Genomic DNA, 8,062 nt, shown 5'->3' on the forward strand with positions numbered 1-8,062 from the left:
AAGTATTCTGATTCTGATTCTGATTCTGATTGTTTGTTTTTTGTTTCTTTAACTTTCATCAAAGTCAGAAGTATGCATACACTTCCTTATTATTTGGTAAAATTGCCCCAAAACTGTTTCACTTGGGCCACACGCTTCAGGTGTCCTTACACCAGCTTTCTGCAACAGTTTGCTGGAATCTTGGCCCACTGCTCTTGACAGAACTGGTGTAACTGGGTCAGGTTTGTAGGTCTCCTTCCTGAGCGGTATGATGGTTGTACGTTCCTGTACTTTTTATTCTCTCGTATTATTGTCTGAATGGATGAATGTGGGACCTTCAGGCATCTGAAAATTGCACCTAAAGATGAGCCACACTTGTGGAGTCTACAATTCATTTCCTGATGTCTTGGTTGATTTTCCTATGATGTCAAAGAAAGAGGCTCTGTGTTTGGGGGTGTGGTTTTACATGCATCCACAAGTGTGCCACAAATGAACTCAAATGGACTTAATTAACCGATCGAATCATCTTAAGCTCAAAATAGAAAATATCTGGAGTTTAGCTTTTGTTTAAAGACACTTGCTTTTACTTTACTTGAGAGATACTGACCTCAACAAACAGCTTGGGTTCTTCAACTGTATCTTATGGACACTCAGGTGAAGAACAGAGCTGAGCTATGAACTGATGGTCACCTGATGGTGAGTTGGGTCAGGTGGTGGGGGAGGATGCTGGACACCCCTTTAACTGCCAGTTCGACAGCATTCTGAGGGAGGCTTTGGACACTGAGTCAGAATGGACAATGTTCTGCTCCTCCATAGCTGAGCCTGCTGCAAGGAGCTGTGGCAGCAAGGTGCTTGGTGCCTGTCGTGGTGGTAACCTCCCAGAAAGGAGCCATTAAACTGAAGGCGGAGTTCTATCGGGCTTGGTTGGCCATCACTCAGCGGCCTCCAGCTCACACTGGAGGGGTTCACAGCAGGGCTGTGCGATATACTGAATATACTCAATGTATCGCAAGTTTTTCCACAAAAAGTGAAACACTGCCTGGACTGACAAACAAACCATCCTTAAAGATATTAGAACACACCAAGCTTCTGTGTTATTTGAGCCAGAGACTGCACTTGTGGATGAACAATAAAACCATTTTATATTTATTATATCAGTAATGTAACTTGCAATACAAAGTTATGAGAAGCTTAAACTTAGTTTCAGAATAATTAAATCTGAGACTTTGTTTTATTGTAAGGTTAATAAAGTTTTTGATTGTGTGACAAATAAAAATATGAACTTTAATTTTGAAAATATTTAACTATTATTAAATAACACCGGGTACAATATTGGTAATATGTGTGTTGTTCAGCAGAACAGTGACCAGTATGTTGGCTGATATACTTTATTTATATTTTAAAATAAAAGTTTGGCTGATTTTAACATATTAAAAGGAGTGTTTTTAATAATTATTTTTTGAATAAAAGTACAGTGTTTATATTAAATGTTGTACTAGAAATAAGTTCAAGGATGATAAAAGGTCATGTGACTTTGTTGGATTCAACTTGTATGCAGCAAAATGAAAAATAAGTTACCACAAGTTGTTTTTTAATTTGGTAAATAATTGATAAAGTGTTAAAAGTAGTGGTTGTGTTTGACCTCATCACCAGGATGAGTTGGAAATACCTCAAATTCCCTCAGGTGGCCTTTTGCTGGTTGGATTGCCACTACAGTCTGTAAACTGTAGAGGTAATTTTGTGAGCTCATTGGATGAGCAGTTTCTGAAATACTCAGACCAGCCCATCTGGCACCAACAACCACGCAATCTCTTTCCCCCATTCTGATACTTGCTTTGACCTTCAGCAGGTCATCATGAACATGTCTGTATGCTAAAATACTTTAATTTGCTGACGTCTGATTGGTTCACTAGATATTTGTGTTTACCGAGCAGGTGAACAGGTGTACCTGGCAAAGTGTGTGTAACCCTCAGTGTAAATAAATCCTAAGTAAATAAATCCTTTTACGAGTCCACAAGAAACACCACAAATCACAGGGCAGTCTGTGATCTTTCAGGACAGAGACATCAACAACAGTGACAGGACCCTCAGCGTCTTTCTACTGAAGCTGTCAGGCCCTGCTCAAATTTGAGCCACAAGCCTTTGGATGAAATTTAATTCAGGTCTTGACCAAAGTACATTTATGGTCAGTTCATACTGTAGATCTTCTATAAAATCGACGGTTTACACAATACTCAAAGTTTCATTTCTCAGCTTCATTTCCCTCCCAGCACTTTATGAAAGGCAAAAGCAAAAACTGCTGATGAGTAACTTTGCATCAATGTGTGGAGTATTGCAGCTTTTCATGCAGCATGATAAGGCTTCATCATGACACTGGTGACTATACAATGGTCACCATTCAGACAGAAAGGCAGTTGTTAGAGGGTGAATGGCAGGAACACTGTGTCTGCTGCCTCTTCTCTTGCCTCTGTGTATCAGTGAGTATTCAACAAAGGTTTCTATATTTAACTGCTGGTTCTTACTGCATAATTCTGTCTGTATAATATAAAAATGATTCAATGCATCGAGTTATGCCAAACCTCACAGAAACTGTGCACGGTGGGTATTCTGAATTGCTGCTCGGCACATATATGCAGACCACAGTCAGAGCCTTACCCTCTGCAGCTTGAAGTCACACAGAGGTAACCCACTCGCTCTCTGTCAGCACGCAGTCGCAGACTCGTGAGTGAGGGGTTTTTTTTCTTTTGTTTTGCTCTTCTACTCTTAAGAGCTCCATTAGCCACACAGAGGGCACAATATGTTCTGTATTGCTTCTCAAAGTTAGCATTGGTTAGTGATCATGAGCTGTTTTAGGTTTATAAATCATTGGTTTACACCATATTCCTCTGAATTAATGTCACAAATTGACAAACTGACAGTGAGATACAGTGAAGTGTGTAGAACATGTAATTCAAATCAGAGCACGAGCAGAACAAGAGCATGAAGCTGAGATCAAACTTCATTTGCTTCCATCTATAAGGTGCAGGTCACTGAGGTCTTCTGACAGAAACCTGCTGGTGGTTCCTCGTTCTAGGCTGAAAACTAAAAGAGACTAAGTGTGTCTTCAAGGCTGTTGGCTGATAATCTATGGATTGCACTAATATTACATTTGATCTCTGCGGTCTGAATATTTGAAAGAGCAGCTCTACTTATTTGTACACGCTTAATTTTAGGTAGTGGATATTATTATTGTCTTTTAATGTTTGTATTTATTTTTATTGATTATTATTGTGAAGCACTTTCTCTATAGAAACATTTTTACCTTCATTTCCCTTCTGTCACTTTATGAAAGCCAAAAGAGACGATAAGTAACTTTGCATAAATGTGTGGAGCTTTGCAGCTTTGCAGTTGATAAAGCTTCATAATGACACTATGTGACTATGCAGTGTCCAATATTCAAACTGAAATGCAGTCATTAGAGAGTGAATGGCAGCAACACTATGTGTGGTGCCTCTTCTCTTTTCTCTGTGTATCAGCGAGTGTTCAGCTACAGTATCTATATTTAATGGCTCTGGTGTTCACTGCGTGGTTCTGCCTTACTTCTGAGAGCAGATATTTTACAGGTACAAAGAAAAACTGGCAGTGACCTGGTGGGCGGGGGATTCCTCTTTCAGGTGTGACGGCGAACACAGAGGTCGCTCTGCAAAAGAGAGTCATTGGAGGTGATGAATGTGAGCGACAGTATCATGTACAGCTCAGAGCAGTTTATCCACATGGACCTTCCAGCTTGTGTGGAGGCTCTTTGATCAGCGACCGCTGGATTCTGACTGCAGCTCACCGTCTGAAGCCAGGAGGGTGAGGAGATCAGAGCAGCAACTAAAACTTGTTTTTGCTATTCAGTAAAAAGTAAAATACATTCAGACAAGATGAGAAATAGAATATGGTGACCATCAGTAATCATGTTTTATGTTTGCTGTGCACATGCAGGACCATGTTTGCAAATCTAAGTGTGCATCAAGGGGGTCCGAACAAGAAGTGCAGATAACAGCAGAAGCTGAGATCTATACAGACAAAGACACCAGCACAGGCAGAGTTCATGACATCATGCTGCTGCAGCTACTAGCAGCTCTGATATCCAACCTATAAAACTACCTGACTGTGATGAGCCTCCTAAAAGGCGAGTTGTGGATGTTTCTGCTTCAGGTTCATGTGTTCTGACAGATACTGACACGTCGTGCTAACTTCAGTTTTAGATTCAAATGATACATTTATGTTCCTGTGGCTCAAAGTTTCTTGCTTTGAAGTTTTTTTTCTTAAAGTTTCTTCTTGACCTGAGCTCTGTGCTGTGAAGTGAGTTCAGCATATGTAGAATATATTTCCTTTATCTTATCCCAACAGTGGGAATCAGGATAAGTACTCACAGGAAGCTGCTTATCAATTCAAAGCGCTGGTTATCAAGTTAACCAGGGCTTTCAATCCTAATGGATGTGGATAAACTATACTGGCAATGCAGGTTTTAAAAAGGAAGATAAAACTGTAATATTAGAAAAATATGAAGGGTTTAAATGCATAATACAGACTGAAGGTAACAGCTGCTGCAGAAAAATCAGTGTTGTGTGTGTGTGTGTGTGTGTGTGTGTGTGTGTGTGTGTGTGTGTGTGTGTGTGTGTGTGTGTGTGTGTAAAATTGCTGTAGGGTAGCTTAGTAGTAAAAGCACTATATGAATGTGCAAGCACTTCAGATGCTTTGTTCAATAAGACTGGATGAAATCTATATCAATAAAGTCTAGCCCATTTGGAGACAAGCAAGAAAGACAGCAAAAATCCTGACTGACATCACGGCCTATCATTACACAGGAGAATCTGATGGATCATTAATCAAGTATTTCATTTAATTAATGTTTGAAAGACAGTTTCAGCTTTTATTCTGTCAGCTACAAACTTTCTGCTGTTTATTAGTTTAAGAGAAAATAAAACTTAATATAACAACAGAATTTAAACATAGGCTGCAAACTGAAAAATGTCTATGAAAAAATGCTATTGAAGAATTTTAGCCCCTCCCACTGACCATGTAGTACAGTAGGAGGGTCTAAAGTTGAAAGTTTCAAGGGATTTTCCAGGAATGGTGATGCTGCTTTTCTGGACAAATGATCTCTAAACTTGAACTTAACCAGAGGGATATAGTACAAAGAAAATTCAACAAGGCTTGGCTTACTTTGTGTTAGCTGGCTTGAGAAAACGTAAAACACCAGTCAGTGTCACGCCGCCGGGTATATCAACTTCTCTTTTAAGCTGTGCTTTCTGCTTCACGCTCCGTGCCCACGCATGTAACAAGGGCTGCTACAAGGCCCTTTAAAACAGGAAGTAGCATGTGCTGCAGTGAGCTTGAATGGTGTCCCAATGCGCTGAGCAAGCACAGTGCAAGCATGCTAGCCAGGTGTGGTGCGTGATGATAAAGTGGTGACTAAAACTCTATAAAGGACATAACTAATATAACAGCAGGTCAGGGTTACTCTTACAATTTTCTCTGGTAAGAAGTCAAAATCCTTCATATAGAACTCTGAAGTTACCTGGAGAGATGAGATCCTGCTTCATAGTACAGGCCTCAGGGCAACATTTCAAAGTTAACGTGCAAAACAATCAATATATGTATTTGTATGTAACTGACAAAAAAAAGGAGAGAAAAGCGTCCAAACACTTCTTGTGTCATTCCAGAGTTGAGGTCGCAGGTTATGGTGCCACCACTGGACTAGCTAATGAGAAAAGGAGTAAGATGATTTTTAACAAATTTGTTGTATTAAGAAAAAAGAAAACAAACCATCCAAACTGTTACTTTATTAGTAAAGAGATGTTGCAGATATTTGTACTGAAATTGTATTTTTCTTCATTTCTAATGTGTTCAAAGTAAAAACAAGCTTTTCCTGTGAGCTCAGACCATTTTATTTCTTTCTGCTGCATTTCTGCATAAAATACAAATCTGCATCATTTTTTAAAAAGTGCTTTAAGCTGAACTAATTGTCCCTTTTTTCTACAACCTGGTGAATCACCCTCTCTTCACTGTGCAGAGACTGAGGTTGTCAGCTGTACAGAGCTCAATGATATTTTACTGAAAAAATTCCCCGAGGTCCACCGAGTCAGGAGCTATCAGCACTGGTTCTGTGGACAAAGTCCTGGGAAAGATATATGTCGAGTGAGTTTGCATGATCCCTCAGCTCACAGCTGCATTTATTAAACATTCAAAATACAGAAAGATTTTATAAACCTGGGAAACTGTATTTCTGTCTTGCAGGGAGACTCTGGTGGAGGAGTGGTTCATAATGGCAGGATTTATGGGGTCTCTTCTTTTGTGGGAGATCCAGACTTTGTATGCAGAGCACCGGCTGCCTTCATGGACCTCTGTGATCCTGAGTATGCAGATTGGATCAGGAAAACTATCAACCCATAAAAAGCTGTGAGGTGTGGATAACTGTAAACAAGCTGAAATAAATAATCTTTTAGAGTTTAGCTTTGGTTTCTTTTATTCTCTTTGATATAAGCAGTAGAGGATTTCAGAATTTCTGTGTTATTTGCCAAAAGACGTTTTTTCAGCTGCACCCACACACAGTTTCTTTAGATAACTTCAACTGCAGAAAGTAAAAACTCAGCATTAAGTTTCAAATGCAGTTTTAAAGATAATGATAATATGGTGGCCCTGAAGAAAACACCCGTCAATAGAAAAAGCTGCAAAATCCTGCAAAATGTAACAGAAGTTGAATAAAACACAACGGAAATAGAAAAAAAATGCAACAAGGCTGAAAAACTGAACAAACAAACAAAAAACAAACACAAATTACAACAGAAATAATAACAACGATATAAAAAAAATAAAATAAAGTAGAAAAAAAACATTCTCATCCTAAAACTTGGTGACAAAGTGGAATATGGTAAGGAAACACTCACTTAAGTGCTGTCATTACTCAAAGGTTCCTGATAATCATGCATGAAGTGATTTCTGGAGGGGAATGAAACTTAACTGAACTGCTCCCTGTGACATTTTGACCTGTCAAACGCAGGCGTAACTCCTGTTATTCATTGTTGTATTGCAGGTCTGCTGTGCACGACGTCTGTGAATCTGAGTAATTTGGTACAGATGAAGGAATAAGACTGCTCAGATGCTTTGGGTGTCACGTAATGATCCCTCAGGTTTGGGTGTCTTTGGTGCCCTTTGATTTCAATCTACCTGCACATTGAACAGAAATCCTGCCATGACAGAACACACTAATGCCTTTTCAAGGGAGAACCGATCCTAATCTGAGCTGTCAGCCCCAAGTTCTCTGCAGTCATCAAATCAAGCATAATCTGGTTTGAACAGGCTCCCTGCCTCACTGCAAAAGCCTTTTTACCAGCTGCTGTTTGACAAACTGCAAAGCCTCTGAAGAGACTTTAGAAAGGGGGAAAAAGGATACGACGAAAAAGCTGAACAAAAAGCTATCCATGCACTGTTTAACATTTCACTTGGAGTTTGACTGTATTCTATCTGTGGATTGCATTATAGCTTCTCTGAGAGCTTTGCTCCCTGAAGATTTTATGATCTGTGAACGCTGAGTCTCTCTTGTGGCTGTAAACCAGTCTGCTCAGCATGGCACTGCATGGCAGAGTTTCTCTCCATTTTTTTGAATCACCTTTGCTCAGTTGTGCTCCTAACTGATCTCCTGAGTTTGGCTGTATTCCTGGACTTTGCCCTTTAGTTACTCTTCAGTCTCTTTGACACACAGGCTGCCAAATTTGAAATAACATTTTTAGTTTCGGAAAAAGAAGAGCGTGTCTAGCAAATTCTTGCACATCCTTGTTCTTAAATAGCACTTTTCTACTCAAGCACTCAAAGTACTTTATACACCTCATTCACCCATTCATACAAGCACTTTTCTGTACCTAAGTTCTTTCTATCTAACATTCATACTCTGATGGACACATGAAAGAGCAGTTTGGGGTTCAGTATCGTGTCCAAGGATACTTTGAGATACAGATCAGATCAGGCTGCGATCGAACCTCCAACCTTCTGATCGGTACTAATTGGACGTTTGCTGCTGCACATGTAGCATCACAGCTTAGAAGATGGTGGTGTG

General features: G+C 39.7%; 1 pseudogene across 1 annotated transcript; it reads left to right on the forward strand.

Annotated features, from left to right (window-relative positions):
- Window positions 1–2,407: 2,407 nt before the first annotated feature.
- On the forward strand, window positions 2,408–6,402 carry LOC308395285 (kallikrein-8-like; annotated as a pseudogene). Its single transcript has 6 exons — window positions 2,408–2,456; window positions 3,633–3,813; window positions 3,946–4,135; window positions 5,673–5,725; window positions 5,990–6,147; window positions 6,247–6,402. The product of its transcript is annotated as a kallikrein-8-like (transcript).
- The last annotated feature ends 1,660 nt before the right edge of the window (window positions 6,403–8,062 follow it).

The sequence above is a fragment of the Rhamphochromis sp. 'chilingali' genome, assembly GCF_963969265.1.
Source record: "Rhamphochromis sp. 'chilingali' genome assembly, chromosome: 4".
NCBI lineage: Eukaryota > Metazoa > Chordata > Actinopteri > Cichliformes > Cichlidae > Rhamphochromis > Rhamphochromis sp. 'chilingali'.